This window comes from Caretta caretta, chromosome 8 (assembly GCF_965140235.1).
Source record: "Caretta caretta isolate rCarCar2 chromosome 8, rCarCar1.hap1, whole genome shotgun sequence".
NCBI lineage: Eukaryota > Metazoa > Chordata > Testudines > Cheloniidae > Caretta > Caretta caretta.
In genome coordinates, this window is record NC_134213.1 from 88,448,740 (window position 1) to 88,460,871 (window position 12,132).

At 40.9% G+C, this 12,132-nt stretch overlaps 1 protein-coding gene across 15 annotated transcripts in view; it reads right to left on the bottom strand.

The window, feature by feature from the left end:
- The window catches only part of LRRC7 (leucine rich repeat containing 7), a 402,665-nt gene that overhangs the window by 371,038 nt on the left and 19,495 nt on the right, over window positions 1-12,132 (bottom strand). The window lies entirely within an intron of this gene.

The window sequence follows — 12,132 nt, forward strand, 5'->3', positions numbered from 1 at the left end:
AGTATTCAGCCCATCCTGGTTGACTCTACCATCAAATTTCCAGGTTTCTAATAGATTATTGACACTTGTAATGGGATGACTTATTGACAATTTTATGTTTCTATTGAGATGGATTCTTGAAATTTGATGTACGCTCATTATAACTTACTAAGTACACGAGGAAAGGGAAATCCACATTTGAACTTTAACCTTTCCAAGGGTCACCAATATGTAAGTCTCTGTATTGAGTATTTTTCTGCTATAATCTTGAAATGTGATTTATTTGTTCATTATCAAATGCTGTGTATATAAAAGAAGTTTTTAAATGGACATTTCTGCCATAGGAGATCAAGAGCTCAGATTAACTATTTACAAAAATTATCTTAATTTCTGATATAAGGCTAATCTGTGGAATATGAGACCTCCAGTTTGTAGAAGTTAGGGTCATCTGCAAGTCACTTCCAGCTTACAATTATTGGGTTCATCCAAGAAAACTGAAAAGCCAAGCAAGGGCATTGCAGACTCTAGTGCTGCTAGCCAAACCCATCTGAAGGCTGAACTGCTGTCTACAAGTGTATAAAAATATTCCCAGGCTATGTTCAGAAGAGACCAACCCATTAACTCCTTCTCCAAGAGCAACTGTCTGCCTATGCTCCGAACAACAGTCACTATGTAATAAAACAGGTGGCTTAGAAGTCAAGACAATAAAATGCTTTCACATATCTCATCATTCCTTTCTTGGGAAAAAGTGTGGGTTAAAATGAAAACACAATAGAAGAGGGAAAAAATCATTAAAAGCTGTAATACCAAATCTGGTTTGCACATTAGTCTGCAATTGACAATTTAATACCCTGCAGTTCAGTCAATAAAGTATCAAATGTATTGTTAAACATTGTAATTAAAAATAACCCAAAAAATATTCTGGATAATTAAGCTATAGACAATGGAATACTGAACCATAATTGCAGTAGTGAAAAATATATAATTTTTTAAAATAAATGCAGATAGGAAATTCATATAGATTCTATAAAATCCCGATCTATATTATTACAAAGAACTGTGTTAAAAGAACATTAAAGTTGCAAAACCAAGTACTCAAAAATTCGCAAATGCCAAAATAAAGGTTGCCTGTGCGGTCTCAGTCTCCTTGCCCTGCCAGTGCCAGTTCCTCCCTCTCCTAACGCCTCATCTACTCTCTCTTCCCCCTCCTCCCGCTGCCCATCCTGGCCTCCAGCCACCCTTTCCCATTGGCTCCCTGTCCAATATCCCTCCCCAGGCCCGATGAAGTGAGCTTTAGCTCACAAAAGCTTATGCTCAAATAAATTGGTTAGTCTCTAAGGTGCCACAAGTACTCCTTTTCTTTTTGTCCAATCTCAGTGTTTCTTCCCAGTCAATTTCAGTTTCTCTCCGCCCCTCACCCCCAACTCCCAGTCCAAATTTCCCTCTCCCACTGCCAGCCTCGTCTCAGTTTCTGAATTCCCCTCCCGCATAGTTATGGCTCTTGTTCCTTCTGTATTCTAATTAGGCAGCTTCCTCCTCCATGATGCCTACATCCAGCAAGGTTTCATTGAGAGCATAGGAGAGATATGCTTCCACTCTCAAGTGCGTAGACCTAAACCCAGCATAGGAGCAGGACAATTGCAAAATGCCAGAAAAATCCTCTTGTCTTCAGCCCTAGGCCTGTGCAGACAGAATCTATGAGGAATTTATCCGCTGAAATCTCAAGTCTCTACTGAACATGTGCAAACCTCAATTTTTAAGGGCTCATAAATTTGTCAACTTTAGACAGATTTTCACTAGGAGTGCAAAAGGTACATCCCTGACACAATGACTACCCCTACCAAATTCCAAGTCCCAGCTCCAAAGCACAGGGGTGCTAGAGCTTCTCAAAGAAAGGTTTGCTAGAATTTTTTTTAAAAAAAACATGGGCAAAACAAATTTTTTGCTAGCCTCATTCACAGAAATGACCAAACTTTGTTCTGGCTGAAAATTAATTAATTAATTAATTAATAATAAAAATGTTAAAAATGGGTAGTTACCCAGCATGGATAATTTCAGCCAAAACAGTTACAGTGTTGCAAAGATATAAGCATCTGAAAACACAGTCTTATTTTGAGAAGAGTCGGACAACCTTAAAAGGCGGTGCTACTGACCACCTACAACACAATTACCATTTGTATAGATAGTTACCGTAAGGTGCTGCCCCAAAAATGTTACTATACCAGACACTATCAACACATAGAAGTCTTTAATAATTCTTGTAGCACCCTGCATAAATCTTGGAGGAAGATGCACTGGTTGCAGAAGGAAAGAGTTTGGAGGACACACCAGGAAATTAAACTATATGCCCATGGCTTGAAGGTTAGCTGCAGTTACAGCATCTCTGTGAATAGTTCTCTTAAAGAGCCAGTGTAGTTTTACTAGCATGGAGTTTTCATATTATTATCCAGCACATGCAACAATGTGCTTTGCATAGCTACAATGGAACAAACACATCCCCATTTTACACTCTCGACTTATAAGGCAGTGGGTGCCAAGGGAGGGTAAGACATACTACCTCGCTCAGTACAGAGAACTATAGCTAGTGATTATCTTGGGCTCATGCAGATACCACTGTCATATGTACTAAGCATATCCACCTTGCACACACTGCTACATACCACATTTTGCAATATCAAGGCTGCAACAGTACGACATCTTAGGGCCTGATTCTGGACTGAGTTCTATTGCTGTAAATCACAAGTAATACAACTGAAGTCAATAAAGTTACAGTGGTATAAAACAAATGTCAGTGAAATCAGAATCCACCAAGTTTCCAGGAAGGCTTAGAGGTTTCCCACTCTTAAACTAATAGCTCACACTGCTGAGAACTGTCACCTCGGTCTTGGAGGATATACCTGGAAATATAGTCTTGATGACGCTACCTTACTATGCTTCCTTGGTTTTCTCAAGAGTGAAGCTCCAGGAAAACAAGCGATGTACAGTTTTTGACATTTTCTGTGAGAATTTACTTCCTCCTTGGGCCCCCCCATTTCTACTTCATCAAGCTGTGGCATCAGATTCCAAAGGTAAAGCTAGAAGGCTACTGTGTGCATGCACTGAATCCAAGTGTCACCATGTCTTTGTGGGTCACAACTGAGAATACCAAATTCAGGACAAACTGCTGGGAAAAAGAGCAGACACACCCCCAAACTGGTAATTATTCTCCCATAAGATATACCAAACCAGCAACAAAAGTAAACTTCTGTTTCACCACACTGGCTAACAAGAAATCAGAAAAGCAGTCTCCTTAGGCATTCCAGTCCTTGTATCACCACCAAAAACACTAGACTTAATGATGAGTGGTTATTTAAAACCAATTTAATCAACAAAAGGTTCTTCTGATCCCAAAGGACCAGGTACATACCCGGGTCAATATACAACTCAGATCTTACCCAATAATCATGCTGTTGCCAGTCCTTTAGTATCTAAAATCTAAAGATTTATTTATTTAAAAAAAAAGATGGAGTTAAAATTGGTTAAAGGAATCAAACATATACAACAATTGCAAAATTCTTGGATCAGGCTTGTAGCAGTGACAGAATAAACTGCTGGCTTATTAAGTCTCTGTCTGCTTCCAAATCATTGGAAGGTCCTCAGTCCCTTGGTTAGAATGCACCTATTCGCATAAGTTCATAGTCCAGAGGTTTGAGCAGGAAAGAGGCAAAATGGAGATGATTCAAGGGCCTTTTATACCTTCTGCCAAGTGAAGCATTGTTCTACTTTGTGGAAAACCACAGGTAACAAGATGGGGTTTGGAGCCACATGGGCAAGTCACATGTCCATGCCTGCTTTGCTTAGTCAGACCAGAGGTCATTACCATACTCTAGTTAGAACATTCAAATGAAAGTCCATTAGGTGTGGATGGACATCTTCCATGGACAATTGTGAGTTAAGTTTTACTTGATGGGCCATTCAGCTTGAATAGTCCCTTCACAATGTGCTGGCTAAATACCTTGTGGGTGTACAACATGAGCAATCATTTGAAATACAGGTACATAGTTAATATTCATAACTTCAGATACAAAAATGATACATGCAAACAAATGGCATAATCATATTTAGCAAATCATAACCTTTCCATAGATACCCCTTACCTGACATATATAATTGCAACAAATCTTGTACAAAGTAACAGTGTTACCAACAATTATATATATATGGTCATATTTTAATCAGATAACATCACACCAAGGAGGACAGATGTCTTTTTATTAGTTCCCCGAGCCTCTCAACTTCAGTCCAGCAGTCTCTGCCTTGAGTGAAATATATTCAAACAAACTGACTGAGCTTCCTTAGTACAAGCACCACCAGATGATGCTTTGCTAGTCAATAAAGCTTGGAATCAGTAAACACAGGGAGATGTGTTATCTTTATTTTGTCTAGATCCATTCCTCTTACATAGTCCAGAGAAAAACATTTTTCCCAGTGCTTTTACTAGTCCTTTGTGCATAAGAGATTTACAATAATCAGTATTGGAGAGACAAGGTGGGTGAGGTAATATCTTTTATGGGACCAACTTCTGTTGGTGAGAGGGACAAGTTTCCGAGCCCTTGTGAAAAGTCAGAACATGTATTTAGGATTTTTAAATGGCAGCTAAGCTCTTCTGAAAAAGCAGACTCTAAAATGTTATTAGTAAATCTTGTGCTTACAAGTAGCCAACCACACTTTTGTGGGAGATCGTAGGCAATTATCTGCTGAATATGCATTCCTGCAAAGCCAAAAGACTAGAGGTGGAGTTTAGCCCTTCGTTGCTCCACTAAGAATAGAGAAGAGGAAGTTATTCACCTTGTGCAGTAATGATGGTTCTTCGAGATGTGTCCCCTTATGGGTGCTCCATTGTAGGTGACTGCTGAGCAGTATCCCCAATGGAGAGTTGGGGTTTCAGAGTCGCATCTGTTATGGATAATACCGAAGCACCAAAGCTGGCATCAGAAGCAGAGTCGCCCATAACCGTGTAGTGTTCTGTGAAGGTTTGTATGGACTCGCAGGTGGCTGCTCTGCAGATTTCCAAAACAGGGACATTCCTGAGGAAGGCAACCAAGGCGGAAAATCATGGAATGTGTACAGATTTCAGATGGAAGAATGACCTTGTTCATATCTCTTAGCATTGTTCAATGCAGTTCAAGAGTCTCTCTGCCGATATTTCTGTACCTTTTGATCTGTCCACAGTGGAAAGGAAGAGTTTAGGAGATTTCCTAAAGGTTTTTGTCTTTCCTAAAGGCCAGAGCCTTTCTAATGTCTAACATGTGCAGGATATCCTTCCTGTTATCCCGGTGAGGCTTATGGTAAAAAGTCAGGAGGTGAATCAATGGATTCATGTGAAAATAAACAAAAAGTCACCTGAGGGATGAACTTTGGGTGCAGTCTGAGAGTAATCTTGTCCCAAAAGAATATCACACAAGACAGGGGCAGGTGCCATTAGTGCCGCAATCTCCCGTATTCTCTTTGCTGAGGTGATAGCAACCAGAAATGCTGTCTTCATTGACAAGTGTGTGTTTGAGTGAACAAGTGGCCATTGGTTCAAAGGGCAGCCTAGTCAGGCTCTTTAACACTAAGTTTAGGTCCCATATTGGGGTGGGATGGATGGGTTGGGGAAAAGAGGTTTATTATACCCTTGAGGAATCACTTTGTATTTGGGTGCGAGAACACTGATTGTCCCTCTTTTTACTGATGGAAGTTGCTATGGCTGCTAGGTGTTCTTTGAGTAAACTAAGAGATAGTCCTGACTTCTTGAGAGTCTGTCCAAGACCCTTGAGAAAATAGCAGATGATGGGGTAATTTGTCTGTATTTACACCAAACCTGAAATTTGTTCCACTTTTGCAAGTAAGTGCAACAGGTAGCCAATTTTCTACTGTGTTCACTTTCTGAACCTCCTTGGAGCAGAATCTTTCTATGTGTTGGAACCATGAAGGTACCAGGCCTTGAGATAGAGTATCTGCAGGTTGGGGTTGAGAGTGCATCCTTCATTTTGTGAGAGGAGTTATGAAGTGGATTGCAGAGTAATCAGCAGACACATCACCAGCAGTGACCAATAAGGGTACCATGCCTGTCTCGGCCAGGTGGGAGCAATCAGTATGATGTTTGTTCTCTCTCTTTTTAACAGGACTTTTGATAATAGAGGGAATGAGGGAAAGGCGTATAGAAGGCCCTTGTCCCACAAAAGAAGGAGGGCATCCCCTAAAGAGCATTGTCCGAGGCCTGTCCTGGAGCAGTAGAGTGGTCATTTCTAGTTCAGGTAAGCGGTGAATAAATCTATAGTCAGTGTTCCCTACTGTCTGAATATGTCGTGCAGTACTGTTGGGTTCATCTCCCATTCATGGTCATTTGGGAATTTACGGCTGACATTATCCGCTGTCGTGTGCTGTACTCTTCAAAAGGTAGGCCGCTGATATTGTAACAATGTGGGAAATGCACCAATTCCATAGTTTTAATGCTTCCACACAGAGGGACAATGATCTGGCACCCCCTTGATGATTTATGTAGTACATGCATGCTATGTCATGACTCCTGTGTGTACAGAGTGGTAGGAAGTGAGCACAAGCATTCCTGAGCACCCTGATTTCAAGGAGGTTGATGTGAAGAGACGTTTCCTTGGATGTTCATTTGCCTTGTCATGAGGTTGTTGAGATGTGCGCCCCATGAGAAATAATGACAGGGAAGGTTTTGAGAAGGGAATCTCCATGCAGACATTTGCTGAGTCCTTCCACCGGTCCTAGGAGTGTTTGACTTTGGTGGGCAGTGATAGAGGTTTGTCTAGCCTGTCAGTGTTTGGCTTGTAAACTGAGCTGAACCACATCTGAAGACATCTCATGTGAAGCCTGGCATGAGTTATCACAGACATGCCCACAGCCATGTGCCCCAGAAGTTGGAGGTAGTGTCAGGCTGATATTTGAGGGCTGGTTTGTACTGACTCTGCGTGTGGACAAGCTGTGGAAATTGTGCTGTGGAAGGAGTGCCCTTGCCTGCAATGAGTCAAAATTGGCACCTATAAACACTAGGTGCTGTACAGGGATTAACGTCAATTATTGGACATTGATCTATAGGCCCAGAGCTGTGAACAACTCGACTAAGTTGTTTGGGTGACCTGAAGAGTCCTGTCGAGGGAGCAGGCTCCGAAGAGAGAGTCAACCGGTAAGAGTAGATCATGATCCCCTGGGAGTCTAGATGAGCAACCCTATGGAGAGGACCTTGGAGAATACTCCAGGAGCCGACGAGAGACCGAAGGGGAGCACATTATACTAGTAATGGTCCTGGCATAGGGCAAAACTGATCAATTGTCTGTGGGAAGGTAAGATCGATATATGGAAATAAGCATCCTATAGATTGAGAGCTGAGAACCAATCTCCTTCTTCCAAAGATGGAATAATCACAAATAACGTGACCATCTTCAACTTTTGAGCCTTGACAAACTTGTTCAGTGCTCTGAAGTCCAGTATGAGTCTCCAACCTCCTTTCTTCTTGGGTATCAGGAAATAAGTGTAAAAATCTTTGCCTCATAGGTGCTGAGGTCCAGGTTCTATGGTTCCTAGGCAGAGGAGATCTATTTTTTGTCACAACACACTCTCGTGAGAAGGACAATTTATGAGTTTACCCTGTATACGCTTTATATAGAGTTAAACGGATTTATTTGGGGTTTGGATCCCATTGGGAGCTGGGTATCTGGGTGCTGGAGATAGGTAACCTACTGAGTGGTTTTTAGTTAAAGCCTGCAGACCTGGGTCTATGTTGCAGCACAGTAGCATGTCTGGCTCAATAAGACAGGGTTCTGGAGTCCCAAGCTGGCAGGGAAAATGGACTCAGAGATACTTTCAGCACATCAGATGACAGTCCCAAGGGGTCTCTGTGACCGAACCCATCACAGATTTTCTCCTAGATGCTCCACTAGAAAATGGAGGTGAATGACATGGTACCGGTGGAGATTCCCATGTTTGAGATAAACCCTCGTATTTCAGATACCGGGAGGTTCTTTGAGTATCTGAACTCTTGTGGTGCCGTCATTATTCTGTACTGATGGTGGTCATTGGTGCTGGTCGATGGCACCGAGGGGGTCAGTGATCTTGGCCATACCAGGCACTGTGAGGCTGGATGGCATGCCGTTGACTGTGCCGATGCTAATGTCCATACCAGCAGCATCTTCCCAGAGGTGGTGCAGTCCCTGTCCTTGCTGTTCCCTGGTGGTACCATTGCTTCAGTGCCTGTGCCTGTCAGGTCTTCAGGCGTATACACTGGATCCTCATGAGCCATGGATACCATGTCTGGATGGCTTCGGTGCCATCGATACCGACAATACCGAATGCGCCGAAGATCTTTTTTGGCTAGTCTTTGGCTCATTCTGGGGACTCACAGCTGGCTTTTTTAAGCCTTATACGAGGGGTCCATGTTTTTTTTCTTTGACTCACAGTCCTTAGATGTCAAGGGCTGTGGGAAAGATGCACACTGCCTGGGTGACTCTTGATCTGGTGATCGTTAGAGCACTGCTTCCATGAGGAAGAGTTTTAGTTTCAATTCTCAGTCCTTCCAAGATCTGGACTTTAATTGATTGCAGAGACCAAATTTTTGGGAAATGTGGCTTTCCCCAAAGCAACAGATGCAGTGGGAATGTCCATCCACTACTGGGATGGCCTCTTTGCATGAGAGACACCTCTTAAACCCTGATGAACTGGGCATATTCCATGCTGGGGCAATCCCCAGACAAGGGGGAAAGTTTTTTTTCTTTTTTGTTGTTTAGGGAAAGAAAAAGAACTAGAGGAACTCTAAGATTAGAAAAGGAGTAACTAGCTATTTGAATTCTAACAGAGTTAACAATCTGATGAATGGATTGCTAAAAGCACCGTCTCCAGCCAGGGTGGCTGATAAAGAACTAAGGGGGTTCACCCACACAATGCTGGTTAGCCTCATGGCAGAGCATGGGGGGCAGGGGGAACAGTGTGCATGCGGGGTGAACAGACACTGCTACAAAACTTCTCCAATCATCAGCACAGGATGCAAGCACACCTACAGTGGAGCACCTACAGGACTCTACTCAAAAGAAGAATGTTCAATTCTTTTCCCAATAAAGATTAAGGGAACACAGACATAGGACTGGAAGGGACCTTCTAAGTTGACAGTCTGTACAAGACAATTCTGTTCTATGATTTCTCCAATGTATTCATTAGCGTTCACACTTCGTGTAAGCACTTACCTCCCACAACACCATGTACCAAACTTACATAAGCACCCTAACATTTTACTAACTAGGCTGATATGAAAAAAAAAACCTGCATGCACAATGTACAATTTAAATGACTTTCAGAATACTAGTCTACTGCACAGTATCCTTATCCTTCAGATGGAACTGACAACCCAGAGGGGAAAAAGTAAGTTCCTAGATCACAGCATGCTGAACATTTTTAAAAAGATGTTTAACTCTTATACTGATCATCTTGCTTGTTGCTGGAAATTGAGGTCTGCAATACAAGATTTTAATTGTGCAATCTCTATTAAAGTGAATTCAATTGTGTGTGTGTGTGTGTGTGTGCGTGTTCGTTTTGTTTTACAATCGAGGATGACTACACACATTGTTACACTGAATACTAATGTAGATTTCTCCAGTACCTAGAAGAAGTCTGGCCTCAAAAGAAATGAGAGCAAGTCATATAAAAGAGGACAAACCACATAAGGATGGTAAGAAAAGGATGAAGGATTTAAAAAAATAAAAGGCAGTTTTGTGGGTAACTTAATTGTTGAGATCGCTCTGTTCTTTGGTTAGGCTATGATTTATCCTTTTTGTGCATTAAAAAGTTTCTTAAAAACAGATGTTATATTGCAGTGTAAGTATTTATTATAAAGAAAAATTCTTAACTAGAATGCACTTTTTTAACATTAATTGCTTTGAGTTTTTTTAATTTAGTCACTCTGATGTAAAAGTCATTAAACTGATACTATCAAAGTTAGTGGATTGAGGCAATGAAATTAGCAGAAAACCAGGTGGAACAAAAAACCCTTTTATGTAGCATGTCTCAAAGTCATTCTGGAAGTACAGCCAAACACACACACACTCTTATCTAACTGAAATGAGAAAGTAAGTATCAAACTATGCAATGAAGTGTGATTCTCCTAAGTGAGGAGTTTGCTAAAGACCAAACTTCTATGCGGGCAGATCTGGCTCTTGAGAACATACTGATGGACCTCCATCCATCTTGCAGTCCTATGCCAGTGAAAGCTTCAAGCTTGATGATTCCTACAGTTGCTCTTGCTCAGTCCAAAGTGTCCTATTTCCTCCTGGAAGTGTGTGCTGTAACGGTCTCTCTAGAAATAGAAATGAACCTGAATCAATACCCCTCCCATACCAGAATTTAACACTCTCAAAAAAGGAAAAGTTAGGATCCAAAATCTGTAGCTTTGACCTATACCTATTTCAAAGCTGCCACAATTACATAAAACAAATAGCCTGCCATCTTGACAAATTCTGCCAACATAATTAAATAAATGTTCAGTGCCCTCCTAGCATCAGAAGAATTAAGATCCCCTTTCTTTCTAACTGTGACTGAAAGGCTGGGTAAAATGAATGAAAAATTATTTCTTGATTTCTGTGAAACTCCCTTTTTTTTTATTTAGTAACTTGTGCCTAGTAGATATAACAACTTTGTCTTTAAGATAATTGACATAGGAGAAATCGAAAGAGTTAAATGTGCATAACTCACCTGAGAGAAAAATTGAAAGGGAGGATACATTCAACAAATATATGAAAAGTGTAAAAACATCAAGGAAAAAATAATTTAAGGTGGCACTGTTATTAACTGGAAGAATGAATATCAAGAGCAGCATCCTGAGACGGAAAGACTTGTTAGGCTCTTGAACAGTTTCCCCAAGCAAAGGGGTAGAAGCCCTATTATTTGGATCATTTAAAACTAGACAGATAAAACACTAGAAATTATATTATAAAGGGATAGAATAAATCACTGCATAGATCTTTGCCTTCTCAACTAAAATGATTAAATATATTTCTTAGATACTTCTGAGTCAAACAGGCTTGAAATTCCCAATGAATGTAGTACACTTAGGAAAGCTGTCTTTATGGCTATGTGAAAGAGATAGATGTTGCAACAGATAAAGGGTGCTTTGGTTAGTATCCAAATTCAACTTCCATGAGGGAATTCTAGATTTCTATTTGGAACTAAAACCCTCGTTGCTGTAAAATATTAAGCACATCAAGACAAAGCCAAATAGTTTGACTGTGGTATTTACGTCAGACTGATCATGTGAACATGAGTTTGTCTAATCCTTTCTGTAGTAAACTGGAGATCTTGGTAAATGGAGCCTCCCTGGGCTGGTAAATTTTTTCTAACATCAGTTATCAAAAATTGCCTTGCCATTATAGTAGAATTTTGATGCAGGTTTTCTAGACTTTAGGAATTATAGTAATAAAAAAAATCAAACTTGAGCAAAGCTGAGAGGAAGTGTCTCTCCAGTTTGGGAGAGAAGTTGGGGACCCTGATGGAAAAGTGGGATCAATCCTTCTACTGTGCAGTGGAAGAAATCTGAAAGCCACGGATGGGAGAAGAATCTTTGGCTGGGTTCCCCTTTGAATTTCTGCAGAAGAGTTGGATCAATGGCCTAGGAGGGAAAATATAGGGCAGACACTAGTTCCATTTAGAGAGGGGATATCAAAATATATAAAGCCAAGTAAAATCTCTTTTGGCAAAATTCTGAGGGATATTCAGGGGAAAGTCACTGACCTGACTGATTCTTAAGATTATAGGCATGCAATTTTATTTTTAAATCACAAACATTTTATTTTCAAGCACCTGTACTCACAATAGTCAAGGCTGGCATGACAGGGAGTGCAGAAAAACTGCACTACTGCTCCACAGTCTGATTTCTTACCAAAAAAATCTTACTGCAAAATAATTGTTAGAAGAATAAAGATGAAAAGTAAGCCAACTTGGGGGAGGGAGAGAGAATGAGCTATTCTGGGCTGTTTCGAGAGTCACAGAAGGGACATTGAGCTAATTCCAGATGAGCTTCCCATTCCTTTTCTTTTTGCGAATACAGACTAACACGGCTGTTCCTCTGAAACCTGCCATTCCTTTCCAGACTCCTGGCTCTCCCTCTTAAAGGGACCATGGAGG